Here is a 21,612-nt window from a genome sequence, read left to right as displayed (position 1 = left end):
CAATAACATTTGTACATTTATGTCTTCAATATCATGTAGCAACACTGTTGTTGTTAAGTACCGTTGAGTCAGTTCCAACCCATAGTAACCCTGTATAGGGTTTCCAGTGAGTGACTGGTGAGCTTGAACCACCGACCTAGTGGTTCAAACGACTTTGCAGTCCAGGGCATTAGCTCACAGCATCACACCAGGACTTCGTAGCAACATTAGACAAACAATTTTTTTTTTAAGCACAAAAAAATTCACCTGTTTGTTAGCATTGGTATGTATAAGTGGCATAGAATGAGTTGATATGGTAGGATGCTCTGTAGGCCTCCAAACATCATGGAGTGGTAGCTGACACAGAAACATGAGACTGAGGAAATTACTGTTCCACCATGAACCAAGTTGAAGAAATAGTTATATTGTTTCAAGAAAGAAAGTTTGCAAAATGACAACTAGTAAACACTCGCATGCATTGTAACATGGAGGAAAGTTTAGATGATTGATTCTTTTCTCTAAGATTATATTTAGGCAAACCTTTTTGAGTAACTTGCTCTGATTTAAGGGTAGAAATCTCCTGTTTCCGCTACCTTTACATCATACTATTTAAATTACATTTGAATAGGGATTTTTCTTCCATAGTAGTCCTAATGGAAGATGATATAGCTGTCCTTCACCTTTCCTCTTGGCGCCTCAGAATAACAATTGAGGTGGGAGTGAGTCCTATCCCAAATGGAGCCAATATTGCTTGCAAGAATCCATGAACAATAGGGATGGGCTATCTAGACATTGGCTATCAAAATGGGGGGCTATAAAGGCATGAATTGGCTGGCTTGCAAGCTTTCATGAGTATGCTTAGTTTCAGAATGAAGGAGGTAAGGAAGAATCCCCACTAAATAGCTTTCCTCTTTTCCAGATGGATCTGATAAAGGAAATGGGGATGATGGGGATAGGACTTTATGATTCAATGGTAAGTAAATTGTTATGGGGATTAATTGTGATTGTCACAACTGTAAGTGTAGAAGATATGTAACTAAAAGGTGGTGGTTATGTGCTGTGGAGTCGGTTCTGACTTATAGCGACCCTGCACAGGGTTTCCGAGGCTGTAAATCTTTATGGGAACAGAAAGCCTCATCTTTCTCCTGCGGATCAGCTGGTAGTTTCGAACTGCTGACCTTGCGGTTCGCAGCCTGTTTCATAACCACTATGCTTCCAGAGTTAATTGTTCATTTCAGGGCTATCAAGAAGGAAGAGCATGAGTGGAGTGTAAGATTGTATCTAGAAAAGCAGCAATAGCAGAGACAGTGGCAGAGGCGGTAGCATGGAGATAGAGCAGCTTCGGACTCTAGGCACATGGACAGAGTAGGGCTGCGTGCCTGCAGGCAGGAGGCTGGCTTGCAGAATATGCCCCTAGGGAATTTAAATAAATATATATTTTTTTGTTTTGTATGTGTACATAAAATATTTTTACTTTGTTCACTTGTGAAACGTAAGATGTAAAAGGGAAGCCACAGAGAGAAAGTAGAATAATTGCCTTTGCAGGAAGGGGATTGTAATCACTGAGATGAAATAAAGTGTATAATTTGTTGAATGTAAAACTGATGATCTTTTCTGTTAACCTTCACTCAATTCATAATCAAAGTCAAAAAGAGAGAGAGAGAGAGAATAGAACCCATGAACATCTTTAGTTTCCAACATCCTAACCAGAATGTTGCCCAGTTAGGTGGATGCAATCAGAAGGCAGTTTTGAACCACAGACCATGGTAACTCGAATGCAGCTGACATTGGGTAACCAGAATCAAACAAGGTCACTTTAGATTACAGATGATATACCTTCTTATCAGGTTACAGAGAGGAACTGAGCTAGTAAATTGATCCAAGATCAAATTCACAAGAAAAAAAAAAACCTCACCTCTTGACCTTTGGCAACTTCTTTAACATATTGAGGTGGGAAAAGATTGCTTAATTTAAATATTATCACAGATCTCATATTGCTTCAACAGTGTCTTTCATCCCTTAACTGATTAGATAATACTTGGCACCAAACTAAGAAAAGGCATTTGGGCGTACTGGTGTTGTTAAGTGCCGTGGAGTCGGTTCCAACTCATAGTGACCCTGTACAGGGTTTCCGAGGCTGTAAATCTTTACGGGAGCAGAGAACCTCACCTTTCTCCCACGGAACAGCTGGTAGTTTCGAACTGCTGATCTTGCGGTTCACAGCCCGATTCGTAACCACTACACTACCAGAGCTTCTTTGGGAATATTAGGGTTTTGGAAATTTGGTGGTTCAGCTGAGGAATCTATCCCCCCTTGGTGTCTAACCATGCCACCTCAAAACTCGTCTCCAGGCTTTCCAACTTTCTCTTTTCTCCAGAGCCCTGTTGTTGTTGTTTTTAAGTGCCTGCAAGTCAGCTCTGACTCATAGTTACCTTATGTACAACAGAACAAAACACTGTCCAGTCCTGTGCCATCCTCACAATTATTGCTATTTGTACTAGGGGAAAAAAGACCCCAGATTTAAACACTCTATGAAGATTCTTTCATTAAGGGTTAAACAAGATAAATACAAAATGGATGAGGGAAACCATCAACATGCACACAGTATAGAAACTGAATGGAGTCGGCTGACTAGTGGCCATGGAGCTAATTATATATAATAGAAAACAAAGGAGATCATCACAAAATCTGAAGTGGTGGCAGGTCACTTTATTATTGTTGTATGTGGGACAACAGAAGAGAAGACAAGGACTATGATGGAGATACATAAACAACTATAGATTAGAAAAATCTACATGATTGGTCTGGGGCTTCAACCACCTGACTGCGGTATTGCTTGTGATCATGAGAACTTGAGCCAGGCATACCAGGACACCAACTTTAAAACTTTAACTAAATAATGTGTCTATTTTCAGTAAGGAGTCCTGGTGTGGTGTTGTGGGTTAATGCCAGATTGCAAAGCTGTTTGAACTGCAAGGTTGGCGATTCAAGTTCACCAGCTGCTCCTTGGAAACCCCATACAGGGTCTCTGTGGGTCGGAACTGACTTGATGGCATGTAACAACAATAACAACATTTTCAGTAAGTCACTAAGGACAAGTTCTTCAGTTCTCTGTGTAAATCTGAAGGCAAACTGCTTTGTAATCTACTTCCAACCATTTTTAATCAGGGCAAACTGCCCCTCTCTAGGTTTTCCCTGATCTTATCTAAGCATTAGTCGCACTGCTGTCTTAATGGTAAAACAAAACTCAAGTGGTATCAGAATTCAAAATGGAATTAGGGCTCCCACTGTAGAGTGTTGTTGTTAAGTGCTATCAAGTCACTTCCTACTCATAGCAACCCTGTATAGAGTTTCCAAGGAGCAGCTGATGATTATCCTACAGCATCACATCAAAATTCCACCTTTAACAAATCAAGTCTTTTTAAACTTAAGCTCTACTACACATTGAGCTTTAAGAGCTCTGGGAACGTAATGATTACGAGTCGGGCTGCTAACCTCAAAGTCAGCTAGTTAAAAACCACCAGGCATTCCGTGGGAGAAAGATGAGGCTTTCAGCTCCCGTAAAGATTTACAGCCTTGGAATCCTATACAGGGTTGCTATGAGTTGGAACCGACTCCACATCATATAACCACCACCACCACCACACATTGAGCTTACTACAGATCTCATTGGAATCTTCATTTTCCTCCTTTTATTATGCAGCCCAATAGCCTTTCTTGTTCTTTTCATGTAGTCCTGGTGTGGCATTGTGGGGTCATGTGCCCGACTGCAAAGCCATTTGAACTGCAAGGTCAGAGGTTCACACTCACCACCTGCTCCTCAGAAACCCTACACAGGGTCGCTATGGGTCGGAATCGACTCGAATGCACTTAACAACAACAACAACAACATATCTTTGTGGAGTCCTGGTATGGCGTTGTAAGATAAGCACTCAACCACAAGGTCGGTGTGAACCATAAAGTCAGCAGTTTAACTTCACCAGCTGCTCCTAGGAAACCCTATACAGGGTCACTACGAGTGGAAACCGACTCACGGAATTTAACAACAACTATTCTTTGTAGATCATATTCTACAAGCAGGTTTCCTCTCTCTCCTCCAATTTAAAAATTGTTTATTAAATCATAAAAAATCAAATATTGTTTTTTCAAGTAATTAAAAGATTTAGATTTTAATAATTGCAATTAGTCTACTTAAAGCTATTTGGTTTTAGAAAAAAAAAAAAATCTCCTTGAATGCATATAGAAAGACTGCTCAAAGTAAAACTTATGTTTCAATTTCTTTGTGTTTTGATTATTTTAACACTTACTAAACAATTTAAGGAAATAGTTTGAAGTGCTGAAAATCAGCATATCATTCTAAATGGTGTCTACATAATACAATGTAATTAGAAAAATTGATAATATTTTGAGCTATGTAGTTTGGAAACCTGGCTCTAATATATAAGTGAATTTTTCTATTTCTATTTCAAGAACAGAAGTAGGGGTCCCTATATCATATTTGCAATAACATTTAGATCATCAGATAGGATCTTCACAAAACAACCCAGTAAAGCAGAGGGAAAATATGATCGCTTTTATACAGATGGAAATCAAATGTTTAGTTTTTTTTCCTTCCTTTTTCACACCCCAATTTTTAGAGGGTTGGCCCTCTAAAAATTGGGGTGTGAAAAAGGAAGGAAAAAAACCCTAAACATTTGAAAAGAATTAAACAGAATCCTCGAAATAGGCAAATTTTATGCTCTCCCTCTCTTATAGCCCTCTTTTTTTATGGGGAGATGCTGAGCTGAGGTGGGAGGGAAATGAAATCCACTGTTAAGTTTATTCCAACTCATAGCAACCCTATAGACAAAGTAGAACTGCCCCATCGGATTTTTAAGGCATTAAATCATCAAGTGTGGCGGTGTGGGTTAATGCACTGGACTGCAAAATCAGTTTGAACCACAAGGTTGGCCATTCAAGCGCACCAGCTGCTCCCTGGGAACCCTCTGCAGGCTTGCTATGGGTTGGAACTGACTTGATGGCACTTAACAACAACAATTCATTAAGGAGATAGAATGCTGCCTGTTTCACCTGGCGAGTGACTAGTGGGTTCAACCCACTAATCAAGTTCTTAACCACTGTGCCTCCAGGACTCCTTTGAAAAAAATTGTTGTTGTTAGGTGTCATTGAGTTGCTACCAACTCATAGCAAACTTATGCACAGATGAATGAAACACTGTCTGGTCCTCTGCTAACCTCACAATTGTTGTCACACTTGAGCCCATTGTTGCTGCCACTGTGCCATCCATCTCGTTGGAGGTCTTTCTCTTTTTCCTTGGCCCTCCACTTTACCAAGCATGATGTCCTTCTCCTGGAACTGGTTCCACCTGATATGTCCAAAGTATGAGCGACAAAGTCTAGCCATCCTGTCTTCTAAGGAACATTCTGGCTGTACTTCTTCCCACACAGATGTGTTTGTTCTTTGGTAGCTCATTGTTGTTGTTGTTGTGTGCTGCGGAGTCGGTTCTGACTCATAGAGACCCTGTACAGGGTTTCCGAAGCTGTTAATCTTTACGGGAGCAGAAAGCCTCATCTTTCTCCCGCGGAACAGCTGGTAGATTCGAACTGCTGACCTTAAGGTTTGCAGGCTGATTCGTAACCACTACGCTACCAGAGCTTCTTGGTGGTTCATAGTACTTTTAATATTCTCCTCCAACACCATAACTCAAATGTATCAATTCTTCTACAGTCTTCTTTATGCATTGTCCACCTTTCACATGCATATGAGGCTATTGAAAATACCATGACTTGGGTCAGGCACAACTTAGTCCTCAAACTGACATCGTTGTTCATCAACACTTTTAAGAGGTCTTGTGCAGCAAATTTGCCAAATGCAATGTGTCATTTGGTTTTGATTGCTGCTTCCATGAGTGTTGATGGTTTATCCAAGAAAAATAAAGTCTTTGACAACCCCAATCTTTTCTCCACTTACCTTGATATTGTTTATTGGGCCAGTGGTGAGGATTTTTGTTTCCTTTACATTGAGGTGCAACCCATACCAAATGCTGTGGTTTTTTATCTTCATCAGTAAGTAGTCTAAGTCTTCTTCACTTTTAGCTAGCAAGGTTGTATCATCTGCATATCACAAGTTGTTAGTCTTTCTCCAATCCTGATGTCACATTCTTCTTCATTTACTCCAGCTTCTTGAATTACATGCTGAACATACAAATTGAATATGAGTGGTGAAAGAATACAACCCTGTTGCACACCTTTCCTAATTTTAACCCATTCAGTGTTCCCTTGTTCTGTTCGCACAGCTGCTTCTTGGTCCAGGTCCAGGTTCCTCATGAATACAATTAAGTGTTCTGGAATATTCATATTTCACAATGTTGTCAAAAGCCTTTGCATGGTCAATAAAGCACAGATAAACATCTTTCTGGCATTCTCTGCTTTCAGCTAAGATCCATCTGATGTCAACAATGATATCCCTTGTCCCACGTCCTCTTCTGAATTTGGCTGAACTCTTGGCAATTCCCTGTCAATATATTGCTGCAGTCATTTTTGAATTATCTTTAGCAAAATTTTACTTGCAAGAGATATTAATGATATTGTTCAATGGTTTCCACATTCTTGGAATGGGCACAAATATGGATCTCTTCCAGTCAGTTGGCCAGATAATTGTCTTCCAAATTTCCTGCCATAGATGAGTGAGTGCCTGCAGTGCCACATCAGTTTGTTGAAACATTTCAACTTGTATCCCATGAATTTCCGAAGCCTTGTTCTTTGTCAATGCCTTCAGTGCATCTTGGACTTGCTGCTGCTGTTACGTGTTTTTGAGTTGGTTCTGACCCATAGTGACCTTCTATGGGGTTTCCGAGGAGCAGCTGGTAAGCTTGAACTGCCAACTTTGCAGTTCAAACTCATTTGCAGTCTAGCACATTAACCCACAGTTAAGCACCAGGGGTGAAAAAAACTAGGGAAGGTGAAATACCTGTGAGGTCAAAAGATCAAGAAGCGACACAATTAGAGCCAATAAACTGTCAACTAATGTGTGTTCACCTATCTTCTGGATATCAATATTCTAAATGCATCAGAAGACTTCCTGGTCAAGGGAGAGCAGGTTGATTGCAGAGGGGCTTGAACTAGTTTGAGGTTTCATTCTGGTCTACCTACAGATACAGGATCCCTTGGTGCTGGGCCGGATCCCATAAAGGGAGCCCAGCTAGAATACTATTACCAAAAACTAGGGGTTTACTTGTGAAGTACAGAGCAAGGGACTGGGGAGAAAGATTTCTATAAGGTATTGTACCATTCTACAAAGATGTGCTGAACTCACAGGCCTCTGAAGCTGAGAGGTAAAGAAGGAAGGTGGAATTGTCTCCTAGGCAGTGTGAGAGCAGCTGGAGCTTCTAGGTCAAAATTTCCACAGTGCACATATAGGCATACACCCTGCACACACTACAAAAAAGCCTCTGAAAATGTGGTGTGACCCAAGTGACTCTTGCCAAGAGTAGCATGGAAAAGTACTAGCGATCTGAGAAACAGGTAAAAGATGCATTTCTGGAAATGAATGAATATAATCTCAGCCTTGGAAATGGAAGACAACATTAAGATTAATGGGAAATGAAATTTATTTTTCTGACAAACCAAGATATAACTATAAGCCTGAAACTGTATTATGAGAAGCATTAAAGGAATTGTTATTTCTTCAATGTGATTTGTGATTCACAGTGACCCTGTCTTAAACTATGTTCTCTAGAGAAGTAAAACCAGTGAAGCTTATATATGTATATATTAGTTGTTGTTAAGTTCCGTTGAGTTGGTTCCAATTCATAGCAACCCTGTGTAGGGTTTCGAGGAACAGCTAGTGAGTTTGAAGCCCCAATCTTGCAGTTCAAACCAACTCTGCAGTCCAGTGTTTTATTCTACAGTGCCACACCAGGACTCCATGTATATATATAAATCTATCTCAAGGAAAGTTTGACTCACATGGTTTTAGAAGCTAGCAAGTCCATAGGCCAGATTTCAGGCTAGAATCTTCTCCTGCCACTTAACTGCAGGGGCTGAGGAACTCAAGCTCAGCAGTGCAGGCTGCAGGCCATTGACTCACAAGGAATAGAAGCTGATGAATCGAAGATCAACAAACATGCAGACTGCTAGCTCACAGGTGGTGGAGGCTAACAAATATCTCTATTTATAGGCACTTCAGTAGGTTGCAGATTCAAATCCAGAGATCAGATGAAGATGAGCACAGAGCCAAGGTCACCAGACATTTCAGGAAAGTCTCCAACATGAAAGACAAATATAAACACATACAAGAAGAAATGGCATCAAGATAATAGAAACAATACACAGAACAGATGAAAACCTTTATATATAGTATTCTTAGTAATAAAATTTCCAATCACCAAGGAGACAAGAACCTTAGGGTTTACAGAGATAAAAACTAGTTTCTGTAAAGATGAGGTTTTCTGCTCCTGTAAAGATTTATCATCTTGGAAATCCTATACAGGGTGGCTCTGAGTTGGAATCCATGGAATGACAGTGAGTTTGGTTGGTTCTGAATTATAGAAAGAGGCAGGAAAAAATAATGACATTAAGTTTCTCAAAAGCAACATATACAAGTACAAGGAAACAGAAGAGAAAATATAAAAGAAAAAAAAAAGTGAAGATTATTTTCTACTCATATTTCTTTATTCCATTTAATTTGAGAAGAGAATAAACATTTTTTCCCCCAGAAAACCAAAAGTTCAAGAAGAAAAAAATGATTCCTTGCTCCCAAAATGTCCTCTCTACAAATCATGAAATATCAACCGGACTGTGATTTAAAATATGCTTTCTCACATAAGAACTCTAGAGATAGGCAGTTACTAATAGAAATCAGAGGCTTCAGTTTCAAAGTCAAGTGTCTGGAAATCTCTTGACCTTTCCATTACTCTTGTTTGTTTGTTTGTTTGTTTGTTTTTTGCAATAAGCACAAGAAGCTTCCCAAGACCAAGTATCACATCCATATTCAAGGTGGTACATGAGCAGAGAGTGCATTAGCCAGAAAACAAAATTAGGATTTCCTTCCTGGGTTTTCCACAATGAAGGAGAAAATACTATCACTGAAGCACCTTTGTTTCCTAATTTTATCACTACCAGACATTGTATTATATTTCAATTGGTATGTTAGTTTCCACCCTGTACTATCAGGTTTTATCTGTGTATTAATTTCTTTAGTTCGTCAAAGTAATCAAAGTACAAAGAAATGAAAACATTTAGCTTTTTGAGCTGCTGATGTATGTGCACACAAGGAAAACACTCTCCCAACAACAGGAAGACCATTCTTCCAACAACAGGGAGACCACTCTCTCAACAACAGGGAGACTCATTTTAGGGCAGTTACAATGAGTTTTTGAAGGAGGAAAGAGAGGAAACATGGAGTAGAAAATTAACTGAAGGCTTTGCTTTTAGCATGATTAATTTGAGCCATGCTGCTTGTCCTTCTTCAGGTGACTTAACACCACCAATAGGTGGTGTTTATGGCCTGGCTAACCTCTTGGTTTCCACAGATTCTCATGTGTGTGTGTTTAATCTTTTTTGGTTTTGTTTTTAAAAATAATATTTTATCATGTTTTCTGAGAAGGTGAACACAGCAGTTTAGGTTCCCATTTGACAATTTCTACACAAATTGTTCAGTTACATTGTCTACGTTCTTCACAGTATCAGAATATTCTTATTGTTTCAGTTCTGGTTGTTCTGTTCCCATTTACTAGTTTCCCTTCCCTCATACATTCTCATCTTTGTTTTAAAGTTATACATGGAGTTTTGAAATAATAAAGGCACCTCAGGGACTCAAAATTCCAAGGATTGTTTCTTAGAAAAAAGAGCAAAGGCCACACTATATTTGATAAAGTTAAATTCTTTGCACAAGATAAACTTTAAGCAAGTTTTTGGTCAACAAATGTCATGTTGCCAAAAGGGATTTGCACAATTTCATAGTCTCTGTGGCTCCACATTCCTGGTTAGCTGGTTTTGGGTGCATTCCACATTGGTCATTGACCTTTGTGAATTTTCCTATGTGCTCAGAGGAATCTGACCATTTTTCTGGTCCTTGGTTTCTTTCCTTAACAATGTACTACCTCTTGGTCATACTATTAAAGATCTAGAGCAAGAATTTCAATCACCATTTAGTAGAAAACTTTATCTGAGCAATTAGATGTCTGATTCTGGCATTTGATTAGCTTCTGTTGACTAATGATGTTGGATATCATTTGTTGTCTTGGCAGTTGCTCACTCTCATTTAAAATCATTTGGATTATGCATTTTCGAAAGGCTATGAAAATGCCTGGGAGAAAGATGAGGCTTTCTGCTCCCTCAGAGATCTAAATAGCCTCTCTATAAATCGGAACAGATTCCATGGTACTTAACAACAGCAATTACATTATAGTGCTAGTAATTAAGAAGGTAATACCTAAGATTTGAAAACAATCTCTCTGAGCCAAGGACACCAAAAACTGGGGTTAGACAGCAGAATGCACCCCTTAGAGCTTCTGTTTTTACTTTGGCCCACTTCAGCTGCTTATTGTACATGAACTTCAGTAACTGCTACATGTTAATAAATTTCATGCATACACATAGCACTGTGATCCAAACAAAACACAAACATCTCCCTGTGTGGTCATTACATAATCTAGTCTATTTTGTAAAGTTTGGAGAGAGAACTTCAGATAATCCTTTGGATCAAGAAAGGACTGGCTTTTCCAAGTTGTGATATTCAGTCTTAATTCTAATACTACCTGTCTAATATCATCTGCAATTTTAAAGTGTATCATCTCGAATTAAGTCAACAGAAAGAAGAATCGGTAACAAAACAAAACTCTAAAAACAAACTCAGAGACTCTGGAAGGTCAGTCTATGACCAAAACAAGTACAATGTAAAAGAAGGTAAACATATAGGAAAAGAGATCCAGATAGCCAGAAGGTCAGGTCGATTACAGGATAAAATAGTCTGCAATAAATGCTCAGAAAAGCTAATGGACTATAAGACAACCTCAATGAAAATTAACACTTCACAACATACCAAGAGAATGAAAACCCAGGAAGAATATGAAAATATTAAAACTATGAGGAAACTAACAAGAAAGAACACAAAAATCCTGAATTCAACAAAGAAAGACAAACAGAACAAAGAAGCAGCAACACCACAAAAAGACAAATGTAATGACAGCAATTAATCAATATTCTATCGATAATTACACTGAACGTAAATGGATTAAATTCACCTGTTAAGAGACGGAGGGTGACATAATGGATAAGAAAACAGGATCCTTCAATATGCTGCCTGCAAGAGACACATCTCACAGACAGGGACAAAAAACAGACTAAAAGTTAAAGGATGGAAAAAAATATACCAAGCCAATTCCAATAAAAAGCAAACAGGAGTGGCAGTACTAATTTCGGATAAAATAAACTTTAAGGCAAAAACCAGCATAATAGATAAAGATGGACATTATATCATGACTAAAGGAACAATTGAACAGGATGAAATAACCATATTAAATATCTATGCTCCCAATGAAAGAGCACCAAAATATATAAAATAAAGTCTTATAGACTTGAAGAAAGAAATAGATGAATCCACAATAATAGTGAGTGATTTTAATACACCACTATCCAAAATGGATAGAACAACCAGAAAGAAACTTGACAAAGACACAGAAGAACTAAACAACACACTCAGCCAACTGGACCTCATAGATGTGTACAGAGCATTCAACCCAACAACTGCACAATACACATTCTTCTCAAGTGCACACAGAACATTCTCCAGAATAGACCATGTTTTAGGCCACAAAACAAATCTACATACATTTACAAATATCAAAATTCTACAAAGCATCTTCTCAGATCTCAATGCTATCAAATTAGAAATCAACAATAGGAAGACCAAGGAAATCAAGTCAAATACATGGAAACTGAATAACACCCAGCTGAAAAGCGACTGGGTAGTAGAAGAAATTAAACGTGAATTCGCAAAGTTTCTAGAAATAAATGAGAATGAAAACACAACATACCAAAACCTTTGGGACACGGCGAAAGCGGTGCTGAGAGGACAATTTATTGCAATAAACGCACACATCCTAAAAGAAAAAAGAACTAAAGTGTATCATCTCATACTAGAATTTTTTTAGCTCCTGAGACAAAAGGAGCTATTCTCATAACTAAATGTCAATAAATTTACTTTTGGTTAAATAGTCTTTAGAACTTCAATTTAGTGTTGCAGCTGAACAAGCAAAACTTTGTTCTCTTGTTCCTTTGTCTCTTATACTCTTATTTTTCCCTCTGGGTAAATCATTGTGAATGGGCACACAGGGAACGGTATAAGCTATGTAGCAAGAGTCAATCTAATTTACTTGCACAAGAACAGCCATACTTGCAGATAGCACCCATTTGACCAGGTACCAATGGCTGGATGAGCAGAACTCGACAAGAGGAAGAAAGAAGAGGAAAAAAAGAGTAATCTGCTATAATTGAATGAACTTGACCTATATTATGGATGTAGTAGCTCAAGAGAGGGAATGAATCTTTACAGCAAGGATCATTCCCACCCCGTTGGTACACAGGGTTGACAGGGCTGGACAACTTAGACATTGGCTATCCAAAAGCAGGAGGCTACAAAGGCTCGAAGTGACTGACTTACAAGCTTTCAAGAGGGAACCTAGTTTCAGAGGGTGTTGGGAAAGGTAGGTTTCCAACCTGTCTTGATGGGGCTGGTGAAAGGAGATGGGGATAAGACTCTTGTGGTTCAATAGTGAATAATTGCTATCAGGACTGACGAAGAGCATTGCAAATGTAAAGATAGACTTTTTTTTGTAACAAAAGGAGGGGAGTGGTTGACCTTTGCATTCCAGGAGCGGAGGACCCTGAGACCATCAAAGAAGAAATGCAGAGTGCGGGACCCTATCCAGAGAAGCAGTGACACCAGAGATAGAGGCAGAGACAAAGGCGTGAAGAGATGGAGCAGCTGGGGACTCTGGACTCAGGAGGGAGAGGGGCTGTGTGCTGATGGGAGGAGGGTGCAGGGGGGCTGCGGACAGGCTTGCAGGGTGTGCCCTTTGGTTGTTTGAATGGTTATATATTCCTGAGTGCTTCAGTGTACATAAAAAAAAAAAACAAAACAATCCAGGGAATGGAAGCAAATGCTGAAAATGACTCCTCCAAGAGGAATGGTGCCATTAGGACCACAGAACTATGGAGGTTCAATAAGACCCCCACTGAATGCTTTAGGTGGCCCAGGAATGCCTGGAATGAACATGGGTCCAGGTGGTGGCAGACCTTGGCCAAATCCAACAAATGCCAATTCAGAAATCTCTGCTGTACAATGGTGGCTGGGGGTGATTCAAGAGATGGGCATTAACAAAATAGCATACTCCTCAGCATCTCCTGGGAATTGTGTAGATCCTCCAGGAGGTGGAGGACCACCAGGAACATCCATCATGCCTAGTTCAGCAGATTCAACCAACTCTGGAGACAATATGTATATTTTAATGAATGTAATACCTCCTGGACCTAACAGACTTAATTTTCCAATGGGCCCTGGGTCAGATGGTCCAATGGGTGGATTAGGAGGAATGGAGTCCCATCACATGAATGGATCTTTAGGTTCAGGAGATATGGACAGTATTTCCAAGAATTCTCCCAATAATATGAGTCTGACTAATCAACCGGGCACTCCAAGGGATGGTGGGGAAATGGAGGGAAATTTCTTAAATCCTTTTCAGAGTAAGAGTTACTCCCCTAGCATGACAATGAGTGTGTGATGCATAACCAAGTCTCTTCATGAAAACCACAGTGAGTCAGCCCTTCACAGAACTACTATGGAAGAAAATTATTCATCACAGTGTACAGTTAAACAAAAGAATCTCAGTCATACCAAACCAACCTTTTTATTTCTTGCTTTCTCCCCTATTTTGTGAAGAAAGTGGGTCCAAATGTGATTCAAGCAACTGTACAGAGTGGCATATTAGAATTGCCCCAAACTGAACTGCAAATAATTATCTGTGTATGTGTATGTATGGGAAAGAGAACGTATTATATATGTGTATATTATATGGACATATGCACATATGTACATTGACCCACAGGGCATTGTAAAATATCACATGACACTTTAAGTAGAAGTAAGTAAGGACTTCTATTCTATTCCTTTTTCACGTTACATTTTAATTATTATAAGTTGCTCCTGTCCCTCTCTGAACTTTTTTGTTCAGAGAGGGGCACTGCTTTATATAAGTTATTTTTTTAAGGTGAACTCAGATGTTATGTTTTTGTAAATGTCTGCCATCATGGATAGAATAAAATTGCTTATTTGAGAGCTTTCATTTTAAAAAAAAAAAAGAAAATTATTAGTTACCTGTAGTTTACAAAATGATATAAAATATCACAAATATCAGGTCTGGAATCTGATAGATCACAAGGGCATGCTATAATTTTCTATTGGATTATAAAATTTCTCTCCCCAGTCACCCTCTTTTTGATCAAAGATGATCTCAAAGCAAGGTTTTTATTGATCTTAAAATAAGGCTGATTATAGTCATGTACATAAAAGTACAGCAAGAATGGTAATTTATCATTTGGCCTTCTAAATTTCCTCTGCTGGAAGATTTCATAAAACTCTCAGGTTAAATTTATGAAGTGCTTCGATTTTAGGAAGTCAAACCAGGTAGTGGCCACCAGATTTCACCTGTTTTAAAAATGGGGGCTGCATCCAACCTCCACTAACTTCTTAAGAAGGGAAAGAAAATCAAGATCAACAGTCCAATAGTGATTCCTGTGAGATGAAGATTTCGCATGAACTTCATCACAACCTGTGACATGAATGAAGCAAAACTTTTGGGACCTTCATTTGCTGATGGGGCACAATTCAAAATGAGAAGAAGCAACTGCAAACATCAATTCGTAAATTGCAAGTAATCAGAAATGAAATGGAACACATAAAGATTGATCCTAGGCATTATTGTTTTTGTTACCTGCTGACTCATAGCAACACTGTGTAGGGTTTCCAAGGAACAGCTTGAACTGCTGACCTTATGGTTCGCAGTTCTGTGCTGATCTGTGAGTGAGCTGAAAGAGGCTGATATAGGCCATTTTGAATCTGGCAATCATATCCTTTACTATGCCAGGAAACACAAATTGTAGAGAAATGACATCGCAGTCATGGCCAAAAAGAGCATTTCAGAGAAACAGCGACACCAGAGATAGAGGCAGAGATGGGGAAATGAGAGAAGGAGCAGCTGAGGACTCTAGATTCATGGGAATAGAGGGACTAAGAGCTGACGGCCAGGAGGCAGACTTACAGAAGGTACCCTTTGGTGGTTTAAATGATTGTATAATGCCTGAGTGTTTAAAAAAAATTTTTTTTAAAGAGCTAAAATGAATAGAGAGAAATACTGTTAACTGATGGTACATTGTTGTTAGGTGTCATCAAGTCGGCACCGACTCATAGCAACCTAATGCACAGCAGAATGAAACAATGTCCGATCCTGGACCAACCTCACTACTGTTGCCACACTTGAGTTCATCGATGCTGCCACCTGGCCAATCCATCTCATTGAGGGTCTTCTTCTTTTTCTCTGACCCTCCATCTTATCAAACATGATATCCTTCTCCAGTGACTGGTCCCTCTTGACAATATGTTCAAAGTATGAGAGACGAAGTTTGACCATCTTGGCCTCTAAGGAGCACTCTGGCTGCACTTCTTCCAAAACAGATCTATTGGTTCTTTTGGCAGCCCATGGCACTTTTAGTATTCTCCTCCAACACCATAATTCAAAGGCGTCATTTCTTTTACGGTCTTCCTTATTCACTGTCCAGCTCAGCTTGAAGACTAAGGTGCAACTGACCCAAGCCATGGTATTTTCAATAACCTCATATGCATGCGAAAGCTGGACAGTGAATAAGATAGTACATGGAGGGGATTATAACCATTGTAATGAAACAAAGTATATGATTTGTTGAATGTAAAACTTATGATCTGTGCTGTAAACTTTCACTCAATTTACAATAAACACTTTTTTTAAAAAAAGAACATTTCAAGATCTGCTTTGAAGTACAATGCTATCTGTGATCTTGATGATGTTTAGATTTTAAATGGCCAATACCAGTCCATTTCAACTCACTAATGCCTAGGATAGCATATTGATCTTTATGTATTCCATCTCATTTTTGACAACTTCTAAATTTCCTAGATTCATACTTTATATATTCTGCGTTCTCATTGTTAATGGATGCTGCAGCTGCTTCTCCTAATTTTGACTTGTACTCCAACAAATGAAGGTCCGAAAGCTTTACTCCATTTGCAACATCACGGTCAACTCTTTTGAGGAGACAGCTCTTCCCCAGTTGCATTTTGAGTGTCTTCTGGCCTGAGGGCTCATCATCCAGCACTGTATCAAATAGTATTCTGGTGCTACTCATCATGTTTCAATACTCCCTATTCTGGTGCTATCTGACAGGGCTTTACTGCTGTCCATAAGGTTTTCAAAGGCTAAACATTCAGAATTAGTCCATCTCAACTTCCTCTTAGTCTGACTTAATTTGGAAACTCAGCTGAAATTTTTCTACCATAGGTGACCCTGCTGGTATTTAAAATATCAATGGCATAGCTTCTATCATCATAGCAACACACATGTCACCACAGTACGACAAACTGACAGATGAGTGGTGGATGAACTGCTAGAAGAAAGCACAAATTTATTATGGAAGATGTATGGCCTGATAATTCCTCAGGAACAAGGATGTCAAGACTCCATCTTTCATGCTTTGGGCATATTATCAGGATGAACTTGTTCCTGGTGAAGAACATCAATGAAAAAGAGGAAGACCCCCAGTGAGACAGATTGACACGGTACTCTAACAACAGGCTTAAATATAACAATTGTGAGGATAGTGCAGAACTGGGCAGTGTTTCATTCTACAGAGGGTGGCTACGAGTAAGAACAGACTTGATGGCACCTAACAACAACAATGAGGAAATAAATTTCTGGTTATTAAAGCAACCACCTGTAGCATTATGAGAGAACTAACAAGCTCAGATATCGATGCACCTAATTAAAGAAAAACTCCTCAGCTTGGCATTCAAGACTTTCTCCAAATTTGTCCAACACTCCAAGAACTTTAACGAATGCTAGGCTTATGTCTCTCTCAGAGCACATCTTTGTTATTGTTGTGTTTGTTGTTGTTGTATGCCATGGAGTCGGTTCCAACTCATATCGACCCTGTACAGTGTTTCCGAGGCTGTAAATCTTTACGGGAGCAGAAAGCCTCATCTTTCTCCCGCGGAGCAGCTGGTAGTTTCGAACTGCTGACCCTGAGGTTAGCAACCCAATTTGTAACCACTACGCTACCAGATCTCCTTGTAGTGTTTGTGTTTAAGTGTCATCAAATCAGTTCCAAATCATAGCAACCCTATGTGCAACAGGACAAAACATTTCCTGGTACAGTGCCATCTTCATAATTATTCCCATGTTTACAGCCACTGTGTCAATCCATCCTCTTGAGAGTCTTCCTCTTTTCCGCTGGCCCTCTAACTTACCAAAGAGGATGTCTTTCTCCAGGGACCAATTGGTCCTTCATGATAGCATGCCCAAAGTACCTATGATGAAACCTCGGCATCCTCTCCTGTTGAAAGCATCTTTCTATGACTAATTTGTTCATTGTTAAGAGCCACTAGATAACAGTAATAAACCCTCTCCCCATTTTTTTGTGTTTTGTTTTGTTTTTGAAAGTGAAAGAAGGAACTTTTATTTGGCTGGCTAAGTAAAAGAGTAAACTGAGACTCTTATTCCCAAGATGGCTTCTTGAGAACTACAGGTCTTTTGTTAAGACAGTACCTGACATTTGACTGGTGTTCATCAGGACAATTCAGCACAAGAACTAAAGTTCCGTGCATCTTCAGTTGGGAAGCAGGAGTCACAAAGATGATATTTTTTCCACAACTGGGGTGTGTGTCCAGTCTTCTGACACAAAAAGGTTGGGTTAAGGACACATTGGTAGCTACTGCACATAAGTAGTGGGCTAGATCAATTTACAGCCAGTTCTACAAGCCAAGTCTCTTTTGTTATCTTTTTTGGGACCTATTATTGTGAATTGGGTGAAGGATTACAGAGCAGATCATCAGTTTTATATGCAACAATTCCTACACAGTTTATTTCATCTCATTGATTGCAAGCCCCTCACTGTAAAACTGTAAAATCACTTATCCCACTTACTCCCTGGATTTCCTGTTTCCATTCCTTCTTGTTTTCCCAACCCTTCTCTACTTTATCCTTCGGTCCATGTTACCCTTTTGATCTCAAATCGTTGGTTGTTCTAAGGTATGTGTACCTCCCTCGTGTTATTGTTCACCTTGTAAACTTATCTACTGTTTGGCTGTAAATTGAGCCACAGGGATGAGGTCAGTTCCAGACCTGAAAGGTGCTCAAAGGCCATAGTCTCAGGGTTCCACCAGTAACCTCTATTCAACCAGTAATCATGGTCGCTTCTAGGATTTTTCAATTTTACTCTATATTTTTCTTCTACTGCATCCAGGGCCTTCTAATACACTCCCTTTCAGCACAGTTAGTAGTGGTGGCTGGGCACCATCTAGTTCTTCTGGTTTTAAGGTCATGGAGACTGATGTTTGTATGGTTCATTAGTCTATTGCACTAATTGTTCCCATATGTCTTCGATTTCCATTACTCTTCTTTCCTTCGAACAGAAAGACACCAGTAGTTGCAACTTTGATGGCCACTCACAAGTTTTTAAGACACCAGCCACTACCCACAAAAATAGGATTTTTTGTGAACTTTGTTATGCCAAGCCACTCCTTGGAAACCCTATACAGTGTTGCTATGAGTTGGAACCGAGTTGATGGCGCTTAATAACAACAACAACCCTGGAGCCCTGGTGGCTCTGTGGATTAGGCATTGTGCTTCTAATTGTAAGATCAGTGGCTCAAACCCACCAACCATTCTGCAGAAGAAAGATGAGGCTGTCGCTTCCAGAAAGATTCCCAACCCAGGAAATCCTATATAAGGACTGTATAAATGGTCTTGACCTTTTGACTCTCTAGCCAACAAGTTCCCTTGCCTTCCCCTCTAACCCTGGTAACCATCAACAAACATTTCTTTTAACATGAAAACATTTTCTTGACTTTTAACAATACGGTCTCATATAACATTTGTCCTTTTGTGATTGACAACTTTCACTTAGCATTTTGTCCTCCAGGTTCATCCATGTTATGAATGTGTTTCACAGATCCATTGTCATTCTTCACTGTTGCACAATATTCTCTTGTGTGTATGTACTAAAGTTTGTTTATCCATTCCTCCATTGATGGGCATTTAGGTTATTTCCATCTTTTTGCTATTATGAATAGTGCTGTGATGAACATGGGTATGAATATATCTATTTGTGTCATGACGCTTGTGTCTTTAGGACATTTACCAAGTAGCGGGGTTGTTAGGTTACATGGTTTTTGTTTTTTTATTTCCAACCTTTTGAGGAAGTGCTACTCCATTTTCCACAATGGTTGTACCATTTTACAGCCCCACCAGCAATGTATGCCCCCTCCATATCTTTGGCAATCAGAGATGTTTCCAGAAATTGCCAAATGTCCTCGGAGGTGGTATCCACTCACAGTTTAGAACCACTGTTATAGTTCCATCCCAAACAATATCTTTATTTTTTAAATTTTATACAGCTTTCATTTCTCCTTATCTACAATCTTTTCTGTGGTACTTTTTCTTCTATTTACTCTCCCTTACAACATTGAATCATAGACTGCCTTACCATTATCATATTTGTGACCAGGCATTCCTTTCATTTCCCTTTATAAATGTATTTCTTTCCTTTGGAGACTACAGTGTGCAATTTTAAAATAACCCCAAACAAACAAAAAAATACCGCAGGTTTTGCAGTCAGTTGTGAATTAGATCCTCAGAGCTTGCTCACTGTATGACCCTGGATAGTATATTTAATCCCCCTTACCCTTTTTTTGAGTCCTGGTGTGGCACTGTGGGTTAATGCGGCCAGACTGCAAAGCCGTTTGAACTGCAAGGTCAGCAGTTCAAGCTCACCAGCTACTCCTTGGAAACCCTATACAGGGTCACTATGGGTGGAAATCGACTCGATCCGCACTAACAACATCAACATCCTCTTTTTAGAGCCCTGGGGTGATGCAGTGGGTTCATGCATTGGACTTCAAGGTCGGTTTGAACCGCAAGTTTGATGGTTCAAAGTCACCAGTGGCTCCTCGGGAACCCTATACAAGGTCACTATCAGTCGGAACCTACTTGATGGCACTTATCAATAACAATTGTTCTTTTTTTTGGAGTCCTGGTGTGGCGCTGAGGGTTGATGCGATAGACTGCTCTTCGGAAAGCCTGTATAGGGTCACTCTGAGTTGGAATCAATTTGACGGCACTTAACAACAACAACAACAGTGTCTCAGAACTTCCTCTTCTCCTCAGAACAATGTTGCTGTTGTTGTTGAGTTCGGTCAAGTCAGTTCCTACTCAAAATGATCGTGTATAGGGTCTCCGAAGAGCAGCTGGTGGGTTTGAACTGCGGACCTTGCTTTTAGCAGTCCAGTGCTTATCCTACAGCATTACACCAGGACTCCTCTGTAAAATAGGGATGCTGATATATGACTGTTGTTGTGAAGTGCCGTTTGAATCTAATTTGATGCATAGCAACCCCATATAGGGCTATGAGTTGGAACTGTTCAATGGTACACAACAATAACAACACAACAACAACATAAATTAACTCTGCATGATTCTTGTTGTTGTTAAGTGCTGTTGAGTCAGTTCCAACTCATAGTGATCCTGTACAGGGTTTCTGAGGAGCAGGGTTTGAACCACCAACCTTGTGGTTAGCAGTCCAGCGATGTTGTTAAGTGCCATCCAGTCGGTTCCAACTCATAACGATCCTGTACAGGATTTCCAGGGAGTATCTTAGAATTGCCAACCTTGTGATCCTAAGTCCAGTGTTGATCCTACAGTGCCACAGCAGGAATCCTATCCAATAATTATATCTGCAAAATTTAAACCTCTAGAGGAAAGGAAATCTTTATAAATGCATTACTACCCAATACCACTGGAGTATGGTGCTGTAGGATAAGCACTTGACCATAAGGTCAGTTTGAACCACAAGATAAGTGGTTCAAACTTAACAGCCACTCTTTGGAAACCTTATACAGGGTTGCTACGAGTAGGCATCAACAACACTTAACAACAACAACCCAACACCACTACCCACTGCCATTGAGTTTATTCCAACACATAGTGACCCTATAGGATAGATTAGAACTGTCCCATAGGGTTTTCAGGACTATAAATCCTTATGAAAGCAGACAGCATCATCTTTCTCTCACAGAGTGAGTGGTGGGTTTCGACCACTGGCCTTGAGGTTAACAGACTGATGCTTAACCTACTGTGCCACCAGAGCTCCTTAATTCATCACTATTCTTCATTAAATACCCAGTATGTGTCAGGCATTGTTCTGAACATGTTCACCCACATTGTGTCATTAAACCTCAGATCAATAAATCATAGCAACTGTTGTTATTGTTGTTAGCCTTCATGAGTAGTTCTGACTCATTGTGACTTTCTGGATAACAGAAGCATTG

The 21,612-nt window shown here is 39.6% G+C and overlaps 1 pseudogene; it reads left to right on the top strand.

Annotated features, from left to right (window-relative positions):
* The first annotated feature begins 13,150 nt into the window (after window positions 1-13,150).
* On the top strand, window positions 13,151-13,762 carry LOC102837630 (annotated as a pseudogene).
* Window positions 13,763-21,612: the final 7,850 nt, after the last annotated feature.

Source organism: Chrysochloris asiatica, unplaced genomic scaffold (assembly GCF_000296735.1).
Source record: "Chrysochloris asiatica unplaced genomic scaffold, ChrAsi1.0 scaffold00140, whole genome shotgun sequence".
In the NCBI taxonomy this organism is placed as follows: domain Eukaryota; kingdom Metazoa; phylum Chordata; class Mammalia; order Afrosoricida; family Chrysochloridae; genus Chrysochloris; species Chrysochloris asiatica.
The sequence above is the reverse complement of the archived record's forward strand: the minus strand, read 5'-3'. Positions and strand labels throughout refer to the sequence as shown.